Source organism: Falco peregrinus, chromosome 1 (genome assembly GCF_023634155.1).
Source record: "Falco peregrinus isolate bFalPer1 chromosome 1, bFalPer1.pri, whole genome shotgun sequence".
Classification (NCBI taxonomy): domain Eukaryota; kingdom Metazoa; phylum Chordata; class Aves; order Falconiformes; family Falconidae; genus Falco; species Falco peregrinus.
In genome coordinates, this window is record NC_073721.1 from 94,156,926 (window position 1) to 94,181,574 (window position 24,649).

At 43.2% G+C, this 24,649-nt stretch overlaps 1 protein-coding gene across 12 annotated transcripts in view; it reads left to right on the plus strand.

The window, feature by feature from the left end:
- The first annotated feature begins 3,473 nt into the window (after positions 1-3,473).
- TRAF3 (TNF receptor associated factor 3) overlaps positions 3,474-24,649 on the plus strand; it is a 71,203-nt gene continuing 50,027 nt past the window's right edge. For 4 of the 12 annotated variants that reach the window (XM_055797873.1, XM_055797931.1, XM_055797938.1 and 1 more), the window contains exons 1-3: positions 3,474-3,625; positions 3,894-4,031; positions 4,682-4,737. The gene's annotated coding sequence lies outside the window, so the exon portion shown is untranslated. Of the gene's footprint in view, positions 3,626-3,893; positions 4,032-4,681; positions 4,738-5,511; positions 5,636-6,931; positions 6,963-7,054; positions 7,077-7,109; positions 8,237-19,466; positions 19,608-24,649 lie in introns of those variants that run through there. The other 8 variants (XM_055797887.1, XM_055797894.1, XM_055797880.1 and 5 more) reach the window with 8 other exon arrangements.

Below are 24,649 nucleotides of genomic sequence, written 5' to 3' on the forward strand. Positions count from 1 at the left end.
GCTCCTGGGACGGTGAGAAAGCTTTTTCAGTCTAAGCATACTCATGACCAATTTATAACCATACATCCCTGCGCTAGGATAATTCTTTAATTTAAATAATTCTTGTTCCTTGATATTAAATGTTTGAACCTATTTACAGAGAATCATCATGCTGTTTTGGCTTCATTTGGCTAGTTAAGGAAGCCAAGTTTGCTTGCCCGCAGCTCCTGTTCAAGAATACGCACACACTGCTCCCCTGGCACCGCAGTATTCGTCTTCTGCACCTGCAGTGACCTGAGTCAATCTTTTCTGATTGTAAGTCACCAGAACTGGACATCATTTTCCAAACAAGGGTCCGTAGCTGTGCTGTGTAAAGCCATACTAATACTTCCCTCTCTCTACTAAAAATACACCGCTTCATGCATCATAGACTCACATAAGCCTTTTCCACAGCTATTCCCGCTGGCAGCTCACAGTCATTTTCTCATGGAAGAAGTCACCACATAATAAGGTCAGATGAGTAGGCCTGAGGCTACCAGCATTACCGCCTTTCTCCTTTCACTATAGAGTGTTTTAGGCACAGGGTACTAATTCTAACCTTGAACAAATCCTTGTTTTGGCAATTGTTTCCTTTGCCAGTTTCTTTCAGTATCTTGGGGTAAAAATCATCTTTGGGTTCCTCCATCCTGTCAACTTCAGGAATTGCCTCCATTTCTTGAAGTCTGCTGTTCTGTGACCCCAAGTCTTAGACAAAGATCTGCATTTGTCTGGATTAGTCCGTGATCACTCAGTTCAAGATTAGTTTCAACGCTATGGCTTTCTACAAGGTCCTTGCTGCTAGGCCTAAAATAGCATCCTCTCTCATGAACTGTTTCCTTGAGAAATCGAGTTTCTATGACACTCAAGAACATTTAAACCCTACCATTTCCCAGTGGTATCTTCCAGTCTCTATCTGAGAAATTATAGTTTCCCATAATCACATGGTATTTGCTCTTCTGTATCTTCCTCATAGATTTTGGAGATAACTATCCCTGTCCAAGTTTGTAATGGATTACCACCCTTCTCTTGGTGGATTTTAAAAAATTCTTTGCTCCCATGTAATTTTTCAATGTAATGCCCTATTTATGTATTTCTTCAAACCATTTTACTGAAATATACTCTATGGTCTTTACCATTATTCCTGTTTTTCTAAGTGGCTATCCCTCCAACGACTGTATTTTAAACACTGCTGTTAAGCAGCAGCAGCAGCATTGAGACACAGCATTTCAGGCCCCAGTGAAAATGTCGCTTATAAGATAAAATTCTAAACCAGTTAAAGACAAGGCATTGGTGACATACCTTGCTGCATCTCATTGTATTAGAAATCTTTAAAATCTTGTAGCAATGACATGGAAAAAGAAGAAAGCATCAAAGCACTTGAAACAGTACATACTGCAGTAAATCAACACTTTATCCCTTTGGCTACAGACATTTTTAAATGGGCAAAAGCTTAACATCTTTTAGATGGTGTAAGAATTTGTTTTCTCTTTTTGGGGAAAGATACATTAATATAGCTGCAAGAGCTACAGGCACTGGAATCCTATTATGTTTTTTCTTTTTTTTTTTTTTTTGAGGCAAATCAAGAGGACACATACACAACAGCAAAAAGAGTGGCAAAGAAGAAAATTGCAGGCTTGTCTCTGATAGAAACTTATTTGCAGCCCTGCTGCTGGAGAAATCCAGGCTTGGTGCCCAGTCCTATCAGCCGGTCCGGAGCTAAGCAATCTTGAACAAGTGATGGGCACATTTAAGACATTGGTCTTTGATTGTCTTTCTGATCGCAGGTTCACAGCATCATTTCAAAAGGCGCAGTTGTCTTGACAGCTAAGCCAGCCCCTTACTGGGGACAGCAGCGAAAGGCGGGAGAGATGGGGGGAGAAAGCAGAGAGGTGGGATGAGGAAAAAAACAGCACACAAGGAGGGGATTAGCAGTGCAGGCCAAGTTTCGTGTCTGAGGGGCTGTGTCAGGACACAGCCGGAGCTGGGGACGTTTGGTTTTGCAGCGCTGGTTAGCGTGGGCGTTACGGAGATCCAGGGGATGAGGACCGAAGAGGGTCAGGATGGATTGCAGGACGTGGGGAGATGCTGTAAGCGGCAACTATGACGCAAAGCTCGTCCGTTCAGGATCACACATCGAACTGTTCCTCCCTAGTGATCCCTCGATAAACAACGTCCAAAAAGGACGGTGACCTCATCCCACTGAAATTAGCCAAACACCACACATTTCTCCGTGTTCAGCTCCGCACGTTCCTTACAGCTCCGGCCCTCCCGGCTCCCTGGCCCCCCAGCCCCACCGCTGCCCCCGGGGCTCCGGAGGCCCCTCTGCGGGAGTTGTCCCCGCCGACCCCGGGCCGCGCTGCCGCCGGCTGCGGCCGAGTCCCCCCCACCCCCCCACCCGGCCCCGGCCCCGGCCCCGGCCGAGCCCCCCGCGCCGCTCCTGCGCCAGAGCCGCCCCCCGCGGTGCGGCGGCGGGGACACAGCGAGCCGCACAACGCTGCCCCGGCGCAACGAGGCTGCCGGTACCGGCCGAGCATCTGCCCCGATCGGGACATGCCGCGGTACCAGCGGAGCCCGAGACAGGCGTTTATTTAATCCGACCGACCGCAGCGACAGGTTCTATCGGGTGTCGCCGTCGCCCCCCTTCCCCCACTGCCGGGAGCACCGCCTGAGCAGGGGCCCGGGTGCCTCTCGCCCCTCCGCGCCCCCGGGGAAGGGAACGCTCCCCTCGCCCGGCCATCGGGGTTGCCACCTACGGTCAAGCCCAGCCGCCTGCAGCCGGCCCGGGCCCCTGGGGCGATCGGCTTCGCCGGGGGGCGCACGGCCCTGGCTCGCCGCTCTTCTCTGATCTTTTCCAGACTCTTCTCCCCCTCCCCTCTTCTCCTCCCCCCCACCCCCACCCCCCGCGTTTTTTCCTCCCTCCTCTTTTTCCCAATGGCTTTTTTTTTTTTTTTTTTTTTTTTTTTTAATAAAGGCTATTGTGTTCGAGGCGACTCTTTGCGCGGGGCTGCTCGAACGTCCCTCGGGGCGGAGAGGGGATGCGAGCGGCTCTCCGCCGCGCCGATCCCGCCCCGCCGGCGCCCCGCGTCCCGCCGCCATCGCCCGCGCCCTTTCCCCGGTGCCCCCACGGCCGGGCCGGCGCAGCAACGCCCGCCCTCCGGCCGCCCCCACCTCCCCGAGCGGGACGCGCCGTCTCCTCACAGCCCACCCCGCGCCCCCTTCGCCGCTTGCGGAGGGCCGGCGGGCGGGACGGGCTCCGCCTGGGAGCAGGAGGCCCCTTCACCCCGGGGTTGTGCCCGCGGCGGCGGCGGGCCGGGGGGGGAGGGTAACGGCGGCATCAGGTGCAGCCGGGGCAGGCGGGCAGGGCAGGCCCAACCCCCGGCTCCCGCCTGCGCGCTGAGCAGCTCGGCCGGGCCCGCCCCTCCGTGTGTGAGGAGGAGCCGGGAGAGCAGCGGGCTTCGCCGGGGATTTCCAGCCTGAGCGGGCGGGAGAGGAAGTGCGGGGCGGGGGGAGACGGCGCAGAGCGGCAGGGACTTTCCGTCGGGCTGGCGGTCGCCTTCGCCGGGCTCCAGCTGCCGCCCGCCGCCCCGCTCCCCTCGCACGCTTGCAGGTAGGGCGGCCGCGGGGCTCGGCGCGCCCCGGGGAGCGGCGCGGCGGCGAGGCGGCGGGGGAGGGGGGGGGGGAAGGGCGCTTCGCTGCCGCCGTGGCGGCGGCTCCCGCTCGGGGCTCCGGTACCGGCCGGGCTCGCCTGTCTGCGCTCGGGCTCCCCGGGCAGGGGGGCGCGGCGGGGCGGGCGGCGGGAGCTGGGGGGTGCTTCCGCGGAGCCGGCGGGGAAGCGCGGCGGCGGCGCGGCGCTGATACTGGGCATCTGCTACCAGGCAGGGGCCGAGCGCGCTTCACCCGCAGCCTGTTGCCGGGACCTTGGCGGCGGCCGGTGCCCGGAGATAGATCAGCCTCCGGCGGGGGCGGCGTGGACTTTGCCTGCCCGGACGCACTCGCACTCCAGGGCTTCGCAGGTGCCCCCTTTTCGCTTACTTATTTCTGCCCACCCCCCCACCCCACCCCCCTTCGGCTTCCCCCCGCGCCCCGCGGTGTGTGTGTGCGTGCGTGCCGGGGAGGGCAGGGAGGCGAGGCGGCCGGCGGGCCGGAGCGGGGCCGTGCGGCAGCGGGCGGCGCGGCGGCGCTTGCGGCGTTTGATGTGTCGTTTGAATGCAGAAGCCTCGCTCCGCTCCTGGCTCCCTCCATATGCAGTGCTGGGGGCGGGCCGACGGCCTTTAAAGGGGCACTGCCAGCAGCCGCCGCGCCTGGGCGCCGAGCGCGGGGCCCCGCGAGTTTGCGCCTCCCTCGGCCGCCCTCTGCGGCGGCTCCGGCTGCGCTCTGCGGAGCGGCCCCGGGCCACGGGGCTGGGGCGGCCGGCGGTGCGGGGCCGGCGCTGGTCGGTGCCGGAGGAGTCATATTGTGGCGGAGGCTCTGCCTACGGCGGCCCTGCGCCGTGAAGCCCGCCTGCCTGGCGTGAGCGGAAAGAAAAGTGTTTTGTTTTCACGCCATTCATTTTGTGCGCTGATTCGCGACACACCGCGTTTTAACGCCTTAAATTAATTACCGCGTTGCCGGCTAGGAAAAATAACGAGTGTTTAAAAGTTTATACTGAGTCATTCCTCTGCAGATGAACCTATGACTGACTCATAATCTGAGAACTGCAGTGGCTTGTAAAATAGGAAGGTAAGGCATTTACGTCTTGATTTATTTGTATCTTCAGGTGTCTGAGGTTTGAATTCTCTGCGGGAAAACAGAAGCGATGTTCATACCGAGGGGCATCGTGTCACGTCCCGCCGGTGCGGGGTGGCGTGGGGGGCTGTGCGTGCCTCCGTGGGTCTGCACCCCGCATCGGGACGGGCTCCCTCTCCCTCTTTCTCTAGTAGTAAAATGTGGGAAGTTCCAACGATACAATTTGAAATGCACAGTCTCCTTCGGTCAGTGACTTCTCTAGCTTCTTGAGCCTTTGGATGTTGTAGTTTGTGCGGGTTGGGTTTTTTTTATTATTACTATTTCTTCAGTAGCTCTGTGTATTTTTCCTTGCAGGTTTGTCCCGTAGAACACAGCTTGCTTATTGCGTGCTTACCTGAACTTACGTTTGTAGCCCGGAAAGGAGTTCAGGGTATGATGTGAACCTGTACTAGCAGTATTTAGCTTAGACAAATAACGTGATTTGAAATAGTAAAAATATGTATTTGGAATAGCTACTGACTTTCACAGAAGCCTGGATTTAAAGGCTACACTGGTTGTTAAGAGTTAGAACTAGAGAGATCATAGCGTATACCATATCTCCTCCTTTAAAACAAGTTGTTTGGCTAAAGGTGTCGATAAATGGCAATCTGTACACACAGTGTATGGATTGCAGTAGATGTAAATGTTATTTATTGTGATTGGGGAGAGGGTTTTTATTTTAAGATGAGAAATACTTGAACGTTTGGACTGAATCAGAGTTTTTTACAGCTGAACTGGGAAACCCCTTGTCATAAAGCTTGATAACGGAAACACTGATGTATCTTGAGTTTGAGCATTGCAAGCGGACGGCCCTATGAGGTTATAAAAGTTGCTTTGTTCCAGCATGAAAGTGGTAGGTGTTTTACTGAAATAAGACTTTGATGAAAAGCTTCCAATAATAGCTGGACCTAGAATATAGAAAAGGAAAGAGCATTCGGTAGCAAAGCAAATTCATTCTAATCAAAAGAGGGTGCTAAATAACTCAGTCTTTAGGCTTTCCTGAAGTCCTTCTGCAATTAAGTTTGATGATACCAGTTTTGAGAAACCATTCTTGTATGGACTCGGAGCATTTGATCATCGTGCAAGCATTTTTACTGTTGGTACCTTGGAAAACTGTGTAAGATGGCAGTAGTTAGTAGCATCAGTGACAAAAAAATTGCTCATGAAGTCTTACCAGTCCATGCTAACACATTTGTCTTCTAAATGGTTCCAAGATCTTGTTGTATTTTGGATCTTTGCGTTGATCGTGTCCATAATGAAAAGTTCAGGTGAAAGAAGAAGAACATGTTTTATCACTACTGAAGTCCAGCTGTTCTATTAGTAGAAATAGCAATGCTGAAAATAAAAATGCCAGAAATCTTTAAATTTTAACTTTTGTTGTTAAACCACTGGAACATAAATACACTGATAAGTAGATGTTCATAGTTCTTTGCAGATGAAAAGACAGTTTAAAAATAGGAATGACTTAAATCTACTCCAGTATGCTGAACTGGCTTTGTAGCAATAGTTATTGCAAGAATAATACATTTTGATCTCTGATATCTTAGATGATGCAATAACTAGATTTCATTAGGTTTTTTTATTTTATTATAATAGTGTTTCTTAACTGAAGGTGCTGAATCTTATGATGTCTGAAGACTGCTCATTACACATCAGTTTCAGATGTCTGTGCTTTTGTGCACATTTCCTTTAAAGAATTGCCAAGGCGCCTTTTTTTTTAAAGTGCCTGTGGGTGGGTACTTTCAGAATATGATGCTTGTATTTGAAGCCTCCTGGCATTTTTGGCATATGGCTCAGGAACACCAAAGGTGGTGGGACAGAGTGAAATGGGAAATTTCAGGATGTGGTATGGGGAGAAAAAGCTGAGGGAGGGAGAGTTTTTTACTTTTGTGCAACAGAATGAAGGTGTGACAGTAGCACAAGAGATAATGCTGTAGTGCCACTAGGTTTTGTCTTAGACTTTTTTAACCTGTGGTAGTGAAGTGGTGACAAACTACAGCAGTGAAGGTCTGGCAAAGAGAATATAACTGGTCTCCCAGCTCTGCCTGCTGGTAGCCCATACCCTCATAAATGTATAGTTTAAAGTCAGTATATGTTTGCTTTGACGTATCACAAACATTTCATTTTTTCTATGCGTTCTTCTTTTAAGGTAGAAAGAGAAAGGACTGGAGAATTGGGAGGTAAGGGATGCAACTTGCAATGAAAGATCATTAGGTGTCTGCAAAGTAGGAAGAGATGTGCCCTTCTAATGGGAAGGAAAAGGAAATAAAGACAAAAAAGCCCTTAAAAAATCTGTAAGTGAAGTATACAGTAGAAAGATCTTAGAACTTAGGGGGAAAATAAGGCAAAAGATTATTTGATATTGGGAATTGTGAGAGAGAGAGAGAGGGATGTCTGTGTGTATGTATATTTATATAGTTTTGAAGGTGTGTGTTTTCTTCCTGATCTTGTCTACTGGAGCACTGACAGCAAAGAATCATTGCCACTGTGAAGTCAATTGCTACTGACTGTTGGCTTTGTAACTAGGTTAACAGGGTAGGTGTCTCTCAAATTATATACAACTGTAGGTCACTAATCCTCTCCACCCCCCAAAAAATGTTAAGCCTTTGATTCCTATGCTGTTGTTCTTCCCTGCTGCTTTACTCTGCATGTGTAAAGTGTGATTTTAGTAGAATTCCAAGTTCTGCAGTTCATCTAATCAAGAGCAGCATTGGAAGCAAAGTCTCAACATGTTCACGAACGCAGAGGTTCAGTACTGGACACTTGTGGTGGTCTCCCTCCCTGGCACCCTTCTTGTACTGAAAGTTGGGGTGTTGTGTACTTCAACATCAAGATTGAATTTCTGCAAACTGCAGAAATTAGAACTGCAGTGGGCATAGCAGGACTGCTTTAAGTTGGAATGTTTTGTAGTTCCAGTATTATTTTACGTAGTATCGTAAAATGACCATTCATGAAAGAGATTTCTCTGATTTTAGAGGAACCATTCTGTAGATTATTTATGTTGATACAAATTGGTCATAATTCTGTAGTATAGTTTAAATGCTCTGAAGTGAATATATCCTTTCACATAAAATATATGTAGCAAACGCTTCAGTCAGAAATATTAGTGAAAAGTCATGAAACATGTTTTACATGCCTTAATGATGACTATGTGGAAGCTCATAACTAGAAAAATTTAACATTTGGAGTAATACCGAACTTTTGTCTGTGGTTGCTGCATTAATATGAAAAACATCTTTGTAAATATAAGATGTGCCCACTCAAGACAAGCTCAAAATGCTCTGAGTTTTTCCAGCTTCCTTAGACGTCCAGCAAAAAGTTATTTTGAGTTGGTCTGTCTTGAAAAGCATGTTGCAGATGCTACTGTGAGATAAGAAGTACCTTCCTGGCTGCCACTTCATTCTGGCTTTGACATCTGTCAAGAAAGAGAAGATAGTCCATTGAAGATACCAGTGTAAGCGTCTAGGAAATCTGGAGGCTGGGGTTTTTTTTCATTCCTGTAGATGTGTACTGTCATTCAGTTAGGGCCACACCAACAAGGGGCTTTGATGTTGCAGCGCTGATGTGACACCATGCCCAAGTCCCAGGGGCAGAAGGGGGATTCCAATCCAAGTTTCCTACTTCCCTGGGGAGTATTCTCATCATTAAGCCACAGGCCTGTTAAGAGTAGTGTCACTTCCTTCTCTTGAAATTCTTCTGCTATGCCAAGAATAATCAAAACTCAGCGTGCCTAAGAGTCGGAGCAAGAGGAAGCATGATGTCTCAGTCAAGTGGTTAGCACGATTAGCAGGCTGAGGAAAGACACAGTCTTGCTGATGCTTCTTCCACTGCTGTTTTTTTTCTGGTGGATTTGAACTTGATGCTTGCTCAGGTGAGCAGCGCTGTCAAGACAGAAGTTTCCTGAATCGTAGAATCTGAGGACATGAGGGTGAGGTGCTGAGACCCAGCAGGGTGGTAAAAACATCATCTGTTGATAAATGAAATGGACTGCAAGTGCTGTGTAGAGGCATCCCCTTGGGTCTCCTCTGCAGTGCTGTGCCTTTCTGCACTGTCAACGTCATGGGACAGGAAACTGTATTTGGTTCACACTCTTCCATTGTGTACAGCAAGCATGCAGTGCTATAGAAGCTGGGTGTACATGACAGAATTAATGTGGTGCTCCTGCTTGTTCCCAACTTGCTGCTTTGGATGTTGTAGAAAAGTAACAAATTTTTTTTCTTACTCTGTGGAACCAGCTTACATGATAATGTGGCTAAAGTAACTTTTCTAATAGCAAAGCCCAGCTTATAGACCAGATCATGGCAACGTGAATGGATTTCATTTTGTAAGCTCATCCATGTACTTGAGAGTGATAATGAGAACAGTTATTAGAGGTTTTTATAATGGACTTCTTGTGTACTGTACCAGTTTGACTGTGCCCTCTGCCTTTCCACAGAGAGGAACCTTCTGAGACTAGGTTGCCTCGAGTGTTGTCACTTCTGACTTAACGAATTGCAGATATGCGTCTCTATTTTGCATAGGAAGTATAGCCTTACATTTTTCATTCAACTTGTTCTCTCCTTTAAACCATCCCAACTGACTCCTCTTCTGGCATTTTAAGCTCTTCAGTTACTAATGGAATGCTCCTGTCCATGCTGTGCTTCTCTTTCGTCTTGTTTGGCCAAACAGTATAAATGCTCTTAATTTCTCAAGCTGGTTCCTCTGATTCCTCAAGTGGCTTATTTTGAACTGGTTTCAGTCAGTTCTCTTGTAATTTTGGAGTTGCTAAGGGATAACTTTTATTCCAAGGTGGTTTCATCCTTGCACTATAGCGAAGGACTGCATTTTCCCCTTTACTTCCATTTAGATCACTTTTGTACTGAAATACTTGTTTCCAGGCTTGTACTTACGTTTACACTTCTGGCTAATTTTAATATGCAAATCCACTCTTCTTTGACCTCTCTGTAGCTACCTGCTTCTTTGATTCCCTCCCCATCCCTCCTTCCCCATCCCACCACCCATTTCAGGTGAACTAACAGGCTCTTGTCTTCCAGGTTACTCAAGGTAGTCTGCAGTGTACATTGCTGTTGTCTGAAGTACATGTATCTTTAAATCTACACTTGCTCTCTCATTCCATCCTTTTCACTGTCCTCTTTTATGTTCAGCACAACATCTTTGAGAGGAGCATTGTGCTTTTGCTTGGGAATGTTTTTGTTTTATGACTGTTATGGTTGAACCTGATTAGGATACCGGTTCTGTTTAGTAGGTGCCAAAGGTAAAGTGCTTGTAGTGTAAAATATCACGTTTTCAGAATGCTACCGTTTGGCTGACAGTTTGAGAAGGAAGTTGGATACCTAAATAAATGAAGGCTGCTGATTTGCATATGCACATCTCTAGCAGTTTTGGAACCCTTTGATGCAGTAGTATCTTTGTTGCTTTCTAAAACTCTGCATTTTGGGAGGAAAAAAAGAAAGGATTTGAGCTAACTTCATTTTAGGTTAGCAATACTGCTGACTTCAAGTGACACTATGTATCTTCTCTGTTTTCTGTCAGAAGTTGATTCATGTTTCTATCTACAGAACCTTAGCATGCTATATTTCAGATTAGGAAATATATCTCGCTACTCACCTATGGTGTCAGTATGTAATGGAAATACCAACGGATCACACATTGTAGTTCAGCTAGTAGGTATTGCTGTTGCGTTGCTCGTACTGTTTGGCAGGGGGGTTTCTGTCTGTGCTAACAGCAAGGTGTTTTGACGCTTTCTTGGAGCACGTGCAGAAGAATGCTCTTGGCAATCTCTAGGAAGATTAAAACAAGTTTGTTGTTATTTGTGTGTTGTACTTCTATGTTTCCAGATATTGAAAAATAGCTGCTGATTTCCCTTATTCCTCTTTCCTTCTTACAAATTCCGGAAAACTTCACTTTCATTTTGAAAGGATGAAAGACATGCAACTTCCAGTATTTTGGCTGCCAGTAAGATTTTTGAGGCAATTTGGGGGATTTACTCTATTGGTTATTTTTTGTGGTGGTTCTTTTTTTGTTTGTTTGGTTGGTTGGTTTGGTTTTTATCTATGCATTGGGGTTTTTGGTTTTGTGTGGTGTCTTTTTTTTTATTTATTATTAAATAAAGATTTAGGACAGCCAAATAAATATCCACTTGCTGCATTCTGTATATTTTTGCTGAGGAGATTCTCTCAAAATAAATGAGGAAGAAGCTTTGAATTGTCCTCTGTGTAAATAAAGCTGTTAGTACATAAAGCCAAAGGATGGTGCTGTATTTTTGCAGAATTATTTATTAAGACTTTTGGTGTTGTGTTGTTTGTTTTTTTTTAAATATGAACTCTCAATGGATTAGTTGACTGTTCTGAGATAGGATAGGGCAGACAGACTTTGGAAGTCCTTTGAGCTATGTATAAAAAGACAGTTATGCCGGAACAAGAGTGTCCATATGCTAAGTTAATTGGAAAAGATCAAAGTAGTTGAACCCTTACTTGCAGTGTTGTGATTTAAATAAAGAACAAGGAGGACAAAATACAGTGAGGAAAAAATACTACTACTGTACATCTGTTTCTTACATAAGTTCTGTCATGTTTGTTTGCATGAGAAAATGGTAATGAGAGAAATAGTGGAAGTTGACGAGAGTCATCATGCTACATGCTTTATTGATGTTTATGACAATTAGCTACCCATCTTTTGTAGCAGAAGTGCAACCTGAAGATGTCTTGGAATACTTAACTTCATCTTAAGCAGATGTAGGTAGTGACTTATGTTGCTGTGGTTGAAGTCCAGGTTTGTCAATATTCCTTATGCTTCAGAGGTACTGACATCTCTCTTGCTTTCAGAGGTAAAGTTTAAACACACTTAAGGTAGCTTTATTTTTAAGCTGGCATTGCTGCTTCCCAGTTACTGGTTTTTTGGTTGTTTATTTTTACAGTATTTCTAACTAAAATCTTCACTCCTGGTTAAACAAACATCCTGGTCATATTCAGTAAATTTGTATGTGAATGTAATGTCTGTGGGGAGAAAGAACCGTGTGATTATTGCCTATGGAGAAATGATTTGGCTTCTTTTGTAGCTAATCAGTTTTTATAGAGTATTAAGTAGGCCATGTGTTGAAGTATCAGTTGTTAACACCTCCAAAATAAAATGCTTGTCACGTTAAAGAAGGGGAAAAATTGTTGAGCTCTCCATTAGATGGTGCTGCTGGGATTGAAATATTAATATGCCTAATGAAAGCAGGCTTCTGCCTAGAACTGTTTTCATGGCTGTATTTTTTTATTTTTAAAAGGACTTACCTTTATTAAAATATTTCCCAAAGGCAGGGCTAGTTGATAAGATACTAAAAAGACAGGCTGTTTTCATAGGAAGGAGTATGGAAGAAATAGATCATAAGCTTTTTGCATGGGTGATTTAGATTTTTGCAGCTGCCTCTGTTGTAGCTCTCGTCTAAGTGTTGCCTATATGTTACATTCATGCACTGTTATCATGTAGATGTGGATACTGCAGTATTAAAGAAATACTTGATCAAAAAATCCAGAAATTAGACTGACTATTACAGCAATAAAACCCTTGTGAATCTAGTATTTGAGCTCCTATCTTGTTGATCCCTGTACACCAGCATTTCTTTTTAAAGAGCAGTGTTTTAACTTAAACACATAATGATAGCATTCCTTTGCTTGAGCCCTGATTGGCTAGTGATTTTAGAAGAACTTAAGGGAACAAAGGTGGTGCCTAAACACAGAGTCAGAGTATGATCTTAAATGCTGTAGGTGATTCCACATGGTCTGAAGCTGGAGCTCCAAAAGCATGCAGTCTTCCATATGGCCAGACTTCCTACCTGCCAGTCCTGCACCCATCTAAAATTGTATTAAACACCCGTGATTGGATGCCCGACTCACTCTGCAGTAGTTAGAATTGAGATATATATATATATATATATGAATTTTTTTTTAAAAAAATGTGCATTCCCAAGTGTACTTGTTAAAAGCTCCTTGCTGTTAGGATTCCTTCAAAGACAGCAAGGCAAATTTGCTGAGGTCTGAATTCTCCCACAGCACAGGGTTGTAAGTAGAAAACTCACCTCATTTTTAGAAATTGTGGTGGCCAAGAGTTATAGAGTTAGTTGGGACAGGTTTATAAAGCCACAACCCTCTTCTCGTTAGAGGTAGAAGTATTTGTAGTGTGATTTAAAGAGTAGGGTAATTGTGACCAGCTAGCAAAAAGTCTAGTAGCATTAAATAGCATTGAGCAAGAAATGTAAGAGATAAAATCTTTCTTAAGAAACTGAGATTATTTTTTTTTTTTCCTTTTGAAGAAGTAGCAGCTTAGCAAGAATCCACTTAATGGGGTTGGGTGGTTTAAATAATTTCGGATCTAGCATCAGGAACCTAGCTTAACAGATTTGGCCCGAGTTTAACATTTTAAAGTGGTGTGCAGCAGCCAGTGGATTTCATGTCTATTTTTTTGTCCTCAAAAAAAATGAGAAGTTAGCAAAAATCTTTGTAACCTTGGCCAGGGTTGAAATGGGTGATTGCCAGGTGCTGTTCCCCAAAATCTGGTAGGTTGAAGTAACAGGCAGAGAAATGATTCTCCTTGGTCTTATTCATCCTTTTTGGAATAACTCAAATAGGAAAAGTTACCGGTTATGTGGTAATTGGGGAAATAGACAAGCTGTTGCGTGAGAGAACTTGGTCATTAGTGTTTTCTCAGTGTGCTAATAATAACTTACAGCTTGCTAATAATAACCCTTAAAGGGATCATTTAAAGATAGCGGTTGTGATGTGAAGTCATACTGCTGGATGACATCAGATGTGAAGTTGCTATTCCTCAGTTAGGTGATTGGCTTGCTAAGTGATGCCAAAACCAAAGGTGGAAATGAACTGGGCAGAAAGTCGTGCTTGGTCACCTTGAAGCCTTGGTTCTAACCTTGCTATAGGGTAGAGTATAGACAGAAGGGTGACAGCGTCCTGGGCTCCTTTCATAGACACTTAAATATTAACAAAACCTAGCCTTGCATCTTCCCTCCTACCTTGGCTTTCAGCTGGTTTGGAGTCTACCTTTGTGTTTGCAGGCTAAGACTTGACAATTAACAGGATTTGTCACTGTGTTTGCTGTGTTTGTATTCCAGATCAAGGAATATCTATCATTCCTGTAGCCAAAATGGCATCAACAGCATATCCCACAGGAATGTTGATTTAGAGAGGGCATAGTAAGGATGGTCAGGGAAGAAGTGAGAATGTATTGTATTACGGACGTGTGTGTTTATTTTTAGGTGAAGAAGGTAAGAGGGAGAGGTCTACGGAGTGGTAAGGGTGGTATTGTGACAGGCCCACCAAAAATGGGTACGGTGGTGAAACTTATTTCTGTTTTATACAAGTACTAAATGAACAAATGATCAAACATAAGAACTGAGCAAATAAAATCCTTCATTTACAGCAGATGTCTTTTGAGAAAGGTGCGTGGGACATTCACTCCTATGCAAGAATTTATTGATGTACGGGAAAGCTCTTGATAATAAATATGGATGATTGTCTTGATTTAATGTTGACCAAGAGATGATTGGGCTGGTTAAAAAGATGGAAGAAGGAGGCAGCTTGTGAAAGATTAACTTGAACTGATAAAAATCGGTATTTATAGGAAGTAAAGGAGGAAGAACAGCAAAATAAAGATGACAACAAGAATTCAGAAAACTTGTTGGTAGGATGCCATAAGAAGCATGTTGCAGTCTAAAAGGATTTCAGTGAAGTTTTTTTTTAGGGAGCAAGTGTGAATTATTAATTTTTACTTTTTTTTGCACAGAAACATAGCAACAGATCACTTTGGCTAAATCACTACGTGGCTAATGATCTGAAATCTGAGAAGAAATTGTATGAATTTAGGTGACTGTGTTAAAGAGGAGTAAGGAAGAAGGGCACAGGTGTGTAGGGAAAAAAAATGGAAGTGTTTGAGCCATAAAGCAATACCAAACTAACACTGGACTTAAAAGGATAATGAGTAAATGTTTTTCATATGGTCTTGAGCAGTAAGAAGGTATTGTTCCAGTAGCCAGTATGGAGGGAAAAGCGACAAAAATTCATGCCAAGAGAAATTAAGTAAGTAATTCTTCTTTCTTCTGTCTTTAGAAGAACCAAGTGATACAATGCATAAACCAGTTAGCTGTTGACTTTTACATGTGTTTGGAATAATTGACTGAGGTTAAATGCAATTTGAAAGAGTGTTTGTACTTGATCTTGTGATTTTGTTTTCTGCAATACGAGTGATGTGAAACAGAGTAATGAAATGTATTTTCCAGAAAAACTAGAATATAAATGTTTTGTCTATAAACATCTGCAAGATAACAGAATGATGCTAAGGGCCATTAGAAATTTCTCCATAGTATTTTATCACAGTTCTTTGTGAGTCCTGATTAAGGGTCTAGGGGACTGAGGAGAAACAGCCTGGTTTAAAGGACACAGCTGCAAGGGTAGCATGCAATGGACTGCAGAAGTGAGCAGGAAGATGCAGGTAACTGTCATCATCTTGGGTAATACTGCCTCAGCATCTGTTTTGGCTTGTGTGATAGTTAAAGTTTTCCAGTAGTGACTTGAAGGGCTGAATAATAGAGATCAGTTGGTTTTAGTACATTTGCAAATGGATACCAAACTGGGAACCTCTGTACGCATTCTGGAGAACATAACTCCAGTTCAAAATGAACAGGTCTTAATATGGGGTCTGTGGCAATGAGTAGCTCACTGCTCTTAAGTTTTCCTATGGCCTGTGTTTTTCTTGCAACCAAGGGCGCAGCTTTAGGTTTTCTTGTTCTCCTGATTTCAAGTACTGAATCCTATTCAGGATGTCATTGAGCTTCAAAGTACCTGGCCTACAGCCTTCTGTGTTATCTTAGTGAAATGCCCGGACCTGATGTTAAGACTAGATTCAATGCATCAGTCTTGATGCTGTTACCAACTCTGAAATGAAATTGTGTATTTCCCCTTGGAGTAGACCCAGAGCTGCAGTGTGCTGGAGTTCACTTTGTACCTGGAGTGGTGTTTAAACTACCAGTGAACATGAGTTTTGTGTTGTATGATGTTATGAAGGGAACTGTAAAAAAACAAGGAGACAGAATTATGGTGGTTTGGCCGTGGGTGGGTTTTTTTTGTTTGTTTGGTTTTGGTTTTTTTACTACCATAAGCATAGTAAATTCCAAGGAAGATGTGGAAAGGCCAAATAAAGATGTACCAGTATCTTAATGGCTGTAGATAGTCACCAGGGCTCAAGCATCAGAGCCCGTTGCCAAGTATTACATATAATAAGTAAAATGGATACAAGAGTGTCTAGAGAGTGTTTTAATAATAACACATTTCTATGTGGCCTTATTCCCTGTTAGAGCTCCCTGAGCCTGTACGATACTCTCCTTAAAAGCTTTTGTGTCTGTTCTTCTGGTCTCTACTCATTTTCTTGCAAATAAAAGGTTTCTTAAAAACATTTCAATGTTTGCGTACAAGTGACTTTTGAGATGCTGTTTCCTTACGCCCTCTGATGAAACTACCCTACATATCCAGATGTCCACTGCAAGAATCAAGAGGCCAGAGTATAATGGCTGTAAACCAGTACAGAAGTGTTCAGTTTCCATTGTTCTAAGCTAATACAGGATGTTAGTCTGTTTTCAATAACTAGGATGAGACTAAGTGGTGACTGGGTCATTCTTTCTGCACATACTCAAAATGGCCACTCTTTGTGACAGTGTCACAGTGTTGCTGTGACTGTGGCAGAACTAGTTAGTCCAAATTAACTAACTGGAAAAGCAGGCCAGGTGAGAATTGGTACCAGGCTGATGACTTTTCAGGGTATGTATAACTGATAACACTGACCTACTACCAATACTGAATGAGGCAGAAATTCATAGGGGAAACAGATCTTGGAATGTTACCAGTTTTAAATACCATTGCCAGCCATTTGCTGTCATGTAATTATTTCTGGTGGTCGTCTAAGCACAGAAGGCTTTAGGGTTGTCTCCAGTCCCTACTCAGACGTATGGATAGCTGCACTGGAAGTATAAAGTCTGGGAAGTGGGTTATGTCAGTAGAGAACTCTCAAACAGTGACACAGGGGGCTTTATCTTCTTATGTCCACAAGCAGAGCACTCTGGAAGGACAGAGGTCTCCAGTACAGGGAAAAGGAGCCTTTCAGGTGTGTGTGGTGTTCTGTCTACTTGTTTCCGTTCACCAGAGGACTGCATCAGGGCCTGGGCTATAGGCTAGAACACAGCTGTTGGTTGCTGCTGCAAGGATTTCTTCTTTTAATCCATCCTTTGCCTCTGGTCTAGAGTTTGGGGGGTGTGTGGGTGTTTTTGGTTTGGGTTTTGGTTTTTTTTTTTTGCATTTTGTGTTTTGGATTACTGTACTGAAGTCCTTCCCCGAACCACATGGAGATACAGTGTTAGACAAGAACGACCGAAGCCTCTATAGCATTGTATTCCCCTCTGAACTGAGGAAATTGTTTTCACGGTGTGACCTTAGCTTATGACAGTAGCTCCAAGGGTTCTGATCTCTGTAGAGCCATCTTGCAAAACAGCAGATTAAGCTTGCTCTAGCGTGAGTTCCAGATGTCTAATGCTTTAGGAAGAGCTGTGCTTACTCTTGTGATTTGAAGTGTAGCAGTTGCCTTAGGTGGAAAACCTATGGCAGACCACAAAACCAGTATTGTTCTGGCTGTGGTTTTTTGATAAGGCATACAGGGAGTGCAGCCTGCCAGTTCGTGGAGGGTGAGGACTGGTATTTGGTATGTGGATAAAGATGATGAAGTCCATCAAAGCACAGTGCTGTCAAGACTGACAGGAAAAATCTAGTTGCAGGTGAGGAGAAGTATTTAGCTATCCTGTGGAACTTAAAAAGCTGTGCTACTGTCTGCTTTCTGTGTGAACTGATGGATGCCTTTGGGTCCTCAGGATGGTTCCCAGAGATTGCTTTGGTCATTGCAAGACAGAGATGTTGCTTTTCACTTGGGCAGTGCAGCTGTATCGCTGGTCTTGGTCTGTGTGCCCTTCAAATGGAGTGTATCGCCAGACACCAGAAAGAAATGTGCTTTTTGTTTGGTGTTGCATACTTGTTTTTTTCTTTCTCCATAATTACAGGTTGGTTCTGTCATGCAGTGGAGACAGCCCTCTTAATTAGGTTTCAATTTAAAAAGGAACATACAGTTACTGGGGTCGGAAGGCTTTTTTCATTCATTCTTCTGTTACCATCAACTAAGATGGAACTCGCATAATCAGAAATATGGCTTTTGCTGGCAAATACATAGGTAAATTGTCTATGGGGAGAAAAGTGAGATAGGATTTCCTAATGTACTGTGCTTCAGAAAGACTGTTTCAGTAGGGCAGCACTTTTTATAAAGGATTTGCATCACTGTAAGTAAGATAAAATAAGGACCGCAGAAGCAGTTGTTAATGTATTGCATTATGGAGACCTTACACCAGGGGTTGGCAAAAGATGATGAATTTACCTCTCTGGAGTTGGGCTTCTAAACTTGCTCCCCCCATGCTTTGTGGCCTGTTAGGGAAGTTGTATTACATCGTCGTGGTAAGAGTTGTACCGCTTCAATGTGTACTTGCTCTTTTGAGGCTTTACATAGTAGTGTTTAGTTTATGGTCACTTTTGTAGTTTAAAGCCTGTTTTGGAGCTCAAATCCTAATACTTGTGTAATTAAAAAAATAAACTTAAGTATCATTAAAAATATTTTAAAAGCAGCACCTAAAATATAATCTGAACAAATTTGTATTTTTAAATGGATCATTTTTAGCAGAATAAGAGGAATACTAGAGCTGTGAAATGTTTTGAAACGGCTTGCTTTAAGCTGTTATCAGCCTTCTGAAAAGTGAGGAAAGATTCATTCATTCGAGCTACTTTGAGCAAAATGGATTTTATACTGTAGCTGTGTTGCAGCATATTTTCATTGCTAAAAGAAGGGAAGACCACCGTTCAGTTTGTTACTGTCTGTCTGCAGGGATTCTTGGCTCTCGTTAGCTTTTATTTCATAATAAAGTGAAGGTGGAAGAAAGAAGATGGTATCGTGCTTTCTTGTAAATCCGTTCCGATGGTTTCACTAGTACTAGTTTTCTACAAGAATAAAACTGGTAATTTAAAAAACTACTTCAGTTCTCAGTATCACGGTTCAGAAATGGTGATGATGTGCCAGCCAGTATGTTTTAATACCATTTGCTGGTAGTATTAAAACTACCTGTGTTTTCAGTGTTCATATTTCCTTCCTTTTATATTGAAGCGTAATTATTTCCTATGCCGAATAGGTTGAAGTACAGTAGCTAGTAAAACTAGACATATGTTGTGAAATGGTCAGATAGTTTCTTTTCTTGGTTTTGGTTTAGGTTAACAGAAGTATCTTTACATCTGCAGTTTCTGGAAATTTAAGAACACTGTGAACCTCTGGCCAATAAAAATTTTCCCATTATGTAAAACATTCTTGCAGATTAGCTTGACTCACTAACTGGTGGCAGTGGTGACTTCCTCCATGAAGTAAATAGACTTTTGCAATGAATTTTCTTGCGAATTACTGAATCTCAGTGCAGCTTTCTGATTTGCTCTAGTTTGTTACAGTTTCGTGCAACCTTAACCTACTATTTCTCTTTTCTGCCTTCAGGCTTGTGAGAATTGTTTCTGTATATTAATAGATGCTTGAAACCGACTTGACTTGTTTGTTTCCCAGCAGGAGAGCCTGAGTGCTTAGGCTTTAACTGAATCAAGACCAGCTCTCAGCAGTGGGAGATAATATATTAAACCATTGGAAGCACAGACTGCAGTCTAGTGTGTCACTGTGGTTTGTGTTGTGAATTTTTTTTTTCATGTAAACAGGTAGGTAGCAACAATTCTTCTGCTGTATGTATTTTTGTGATGTGTACATTTAGAAACCTCGTGACAGTTCTGTGAGTTGGGTTTTTTTGTTGGGATTTTTTTTTTCTTTTGGTAGTACTTGTATCATTGCATGAAACTGTAAAGTACCTTGCGTTTTCACATCTTTTAAGTTGATGGTATTAATTTTACGAATCATCTTCAGTGCCTGGACTTGCTTTAGTTATGAATGAGGGTGATACCTCAAAAGTCAAGTGAGTTTCATTCTTATTTCTGTAAGTAAACCCCTTTATAGTGTTGCTTTTCCTTGTTCTGTGTCTTCCACACAATGAGAATGGACTATTTAGCAAGTTCTTCTGCACTCTGTGCCTGATGGAATTAAGTTGCCTGATAGTATATGTAGGCTTCTTTACTTATAATTTTTTGGTTCATTTTATCAGTTCTGCTGTATTTGTAAGGAAAGTAAGCAAACTTGTTACCTCCATTTCATTAAACATCTGAAGGAAAGATTATTTTTATTTTTTATTTTACATAGCTTAAAAATATAATAATATATATATTATACATAGCTTAAAAAATACCTAGACAGAGCACCTGAAGAGTGCAGGAGGAGGAAATAGTCTGCTGGAATGATTGGATACTATCTTGGCTTTTTCTTTCTTTTACCCTCCCCTCAAGAATTCATGGGATCTTGAACAATTTATGAAGCAGACATGCTATATTTCTGTAAGATTTTCTTCCTTGGCCCCATCTTCTAACTTAGTGCCAGGTGTTTGGGTGTTTTTCCTTGAGGAAATACTGTGTGCATCCTTGATAATGTGTGAATCCCAATCAGAAAGCAACTAGGCTGCATGTGGCTTCAAGTCATTCTCAGTGTCCTGAAGCAAAACAGGTTAAAAAGTATCATTAAGGTGGTAGTTTTACACTAACTACGGAAATGGAAAATATTTAAAGATCTTATTTTACCATTTATTTGTTTTTAGAGCAAGGGGATATTTTTGGTCCTCCTTCCCCCCAACTTTACCAAGATAAAATTATGGTTTTGTATTCCTTATTTTTAGTTATTTTATCACTTGCGACAGTTCCCAGCTTAAGTCGTCCTATTATACAAGGTAATATGTATACAAGTATGTGAAGAGATGGGAGCTTGGTAGGTGTCCAGGTAAGATCTGAGAAAGGAGGCATTATATGTGTTCCACAACAAAGGAGACTAGAAGTATACGGAAGTGCTCTAAATCATGCAGAAAGTCTCTGATAGCTCTTCTGATATCTTTTTTTTCTGTTTCAAAGCCAACATCTCCTTTTTTTAAAATCATTATCATATTTTTCAAATGTGGTATGTGATGTTTGTTCTACAAACCAGGGAAGGGATTTGAAACCGAAGACGACCTTTAGTGTTAAATAGAGTATATTTAGTATAGGCAAGCTTAAAATAAAACTAACTAAAACTGCTTGGGAGCCTAAGCTGAGTGTATGTTGTCCATTACAGGAATCTCAGTTTTAACTAAGCCATGTCAGAAAAAGGGAAAAAACCCAAAGGAATTGTAAACCTGCTGTTTTAGTGCATGGAAACTCAGGAGCTCCTATGAAGAGTAAGCAAAGGACTTGTGCACAGCTGTGATAAATTAATCTCTCCCATCTGTGCGTGTGGCAGTGGGTAGTAGGGATGTTCGTTGTATCTGTGAGTCGGTACCCATGTTGCCCGTTACCTTTTCTTTAAAAGGCCAAGGTAAACCTTGTTGAAATACGCCACTAAAAACAACCAGCGATTTCATAGCTGTGAGCCAAAACCCAAAAAGATGCATCTACCTCCAGACTTTCCTTTCTGCTTATCCCCCGTATAACATGCTCTGGATGCTGGCTACTGCCTCTTCTCCTGGGGGCCTGCAGCAGAAGGTGGGGAGGTGCTGAAGAGCTGCTGGAGGTTTCTGAGCTTTCCGTGTCACTGTCAGCATGTGTTCAGCCTTGCCTGATGCTTCAGTGAGGCCAGATCAGAAAAGATGGGGCAGGAAGGAGGATGTGGATCTCCAAGGAATCACAGGCTGCTGATGGTAGGCAGCTGGGCTGCTATGGGCTGAAAGATCTGGCCTTGAGCCTTGCTCTGCAGGATGCAGAGGGAAGGAGGGATGGAAAGCAGTGATGAGCCTTGTTGTTGCACATGAGCTGACAACTGCCTGGCAGACACTGAGCACTCATTGTTGCTCCCTTTGCTCTTAAATGCATCTATGGAGAATGAAAAAGCAAGGGGAGGATGGTAAAAAAAGCTAACCCAAGTATAAATTTGACCTCTAGTGTCCTGAGTGGGCATAAGTTAATAAAAACCATAAAATTCCGTGTGAACAAAGGAAGAACTTTTGGCTGTGGGGGTGCTCAAACACTGCAACAGGTTGCCCAGGGTGGTAGTAGAGTCGCACTCTGTGCAGATACTCAAAACCTGATGCGAAACTATTCTTGGCAACCGACCCTGCTTGAGCAGGGGGATTGGACGAAGTAATCTCCAGATGTCCCTTCCATCCTCAATCCTTCTGTGAAAACATCTTTAATATTGGGATGTATTCTTTAGCTGCTGTGGTGGAACACTTGGGAAATAATTACAAATGCCCCTGCTAGGCATTTGTCTCAGAAATGCTGCTACTGTGTAATCATGGCAGTTTTAATTGTATAGGGAAGGCATCCAAGTGTTAAAATAGGTAATTAACTAAACTCCCCGATTTAAGCAGCAAAAGCAAAAAACCCACCAACACCGCCCCCCCCCCCCAAACACCCCAAACCTTAAGACTTTTCTTTTTGTTTAATTTTTTTAACCCCTTAAAATATTAGTGGTTATGAGAATAAAAGGTAGCTTTAATATAAACAAGTCACTAAATGTAAGAAACAAAAAAATTTAAAAGCCTGTTTATCTTTCCCCAGTTCGCTCTCATTTTGCCACAAAGTAAAAATCCCAAAATTGCCCTATGATAAATGAAGGCAAGCAGGAACGTGAGAGGAGGAACAGCAGAGAGCATCTTAAGAGATCCCCCAAACTGAGTTGATTCCTTTCAGCCCACAAGTAATAAGACATGAGATGATTTGAAAGAATGTTCCTTCTGTAACTGTTCTTTCTGGGCCCTTCCAGTCCTCCCAGTTTGCGTTTTGCGTAGCCCTCAGAAAGACTGCAGTGCAGTAATGGGCAAGGAGGGAGTTCCTAGGAGGGAAAACCAAGCTATGGTGGCTCCTCCAGCAGTGTTGCAGAGATCTGCGTTGTGGAGCAGGAGGAGGTAATGAATGGCTGCCTTCAGGTTTCCAATCTGGAGGTCTGACTGCCTGCAAAAAAAAGGAGGGGGATAAGTTTTCATTAAGTGTCCCTAGTGTATGCATGGAATGCTGGACAGACGTTAAGTTTATTGATGCAGCGGCTTGGTTTTTTTTCTTGATATGAAACACTTGCAATTTTTTCCTAATACTTTGTTTTTAATCCTCTGTGCTCAGACAGTGGAGAAAAAGGTAAGGTACTTTTTGCTGCCTAATACAGAAAGGATAATAGAAGTAATTTCTGTGTGTTGTAGCATGCAACAATAATTGTGTTCTGTTGGAAAATAAAAGTTTTGATTACCTTTTTTATTGCTTGTAACTCATAGAAATTCACTGTAACATTCCCTGAATTATCTAGTGGATTAAAGTTGACACAGTTATTTGTACTTCATATGTATTAAAATATAATTTTTTTTGAGTCAGTTTTCACTTTGGTTCTCCAATATAATAAGGAATTGTTTTCAAGAACAGTGTTCAGGGAATGTTGCTCTTATGTTAATCTTAAGAGCTAAAAACCCAATCCTTTCTGTCTCATCCATGTCTTTGGATGGCTTTTTAATGCCAGAATTCTAAGGTTATAGCATAATGTTACTGTTCAGCTGTGGAGTACACTTGTCCAGTAAGAATGAAACCTTGGTGGCACCTGAATTCTCGGAATCAGAAGAGGAGGGGTTGGTTGGTGTGTGGGGAGAGGAGAGGCTGGAACTGCAAAACTCCCTGCACTAAATTCAGCTTTATAGCTAAGAATATGAATGGACAGTGACCGGGGCAATCATAATTGGTGTCTAAACTCAGGATGGGAGTTTAAAAGAGCTTTAGAACTTAGATTTCTTTCTGAGTTACTATATAAATATTTAGTACAGTGTGTCGTGCCTCATTCGTGACATCTGTAAGAATTATGGGCTGATTTGCAATTTATATACTATTTTGGTGGGGAAAGTTGTACAGTTGCAGATCTCCTTTTCATATGAGTAAGAGTTTATTCCTGTAGTTTTCTAAAAATCTCAGTGCTGGGTTATTTTTCCAGCTACTGTTTTTGTAGAATGAGCCAGATCAGGCTGTCCTTGGCCAGTGTGTTTCTTCTGCCAGAGTCTGAAACCACTTGTTAGCCTGACTTAATATGATTCTGCTCCAGTGTAACGTGGCTCCTGCTTTGTTAGTAGCAGTAGTAGCCTTTCCTTTCCACCTCCTGAGGACCAAAGGCGAATTGCAGCATGTGACAAAGATGAAAAAATCAGAAAGCCACACGAAAGGCTCTCCTATAGCTGTGGAAGTTTGTGGCTTTTCTCCTGACTAAATGATTGTTATCTTGGTCTTATGTTACGAAGTCATTTACTTTAGACATAATGGGAATGAGAGCCCGGCACATCTAGTAGCAGGTATGCAATTCTGTGACTGACTGAACTTCCATAACCAGCTGTGTGTAACTGCTGGGGCTGATGGATCTTGGCAGGATGGCAGCTGGGAGCATGCTGCTGAGGTGGGCCCTGGGTGCTGGCCTGCTTAGTGTCATCTGGGGACATCGCTGCTCTGCCACTTCGGACTAGCTGCTCAGATTTGTCAGAGTTCACTGGCACTGTTGGACTCTGTGGTAGGTGGATGCAAACTTCACTGACGAGTTGAGAAACTAAAATTCTTGCAGAAGTGTGGTTTGACGGCATATATTGTAAATGGGCAGGTGAGGTTACTGCAGTGTGGTCAAAAAATGTTGTCCCTGGAGTGTAAATATGAGAGAGACTGGGGGGCCGTCAGGT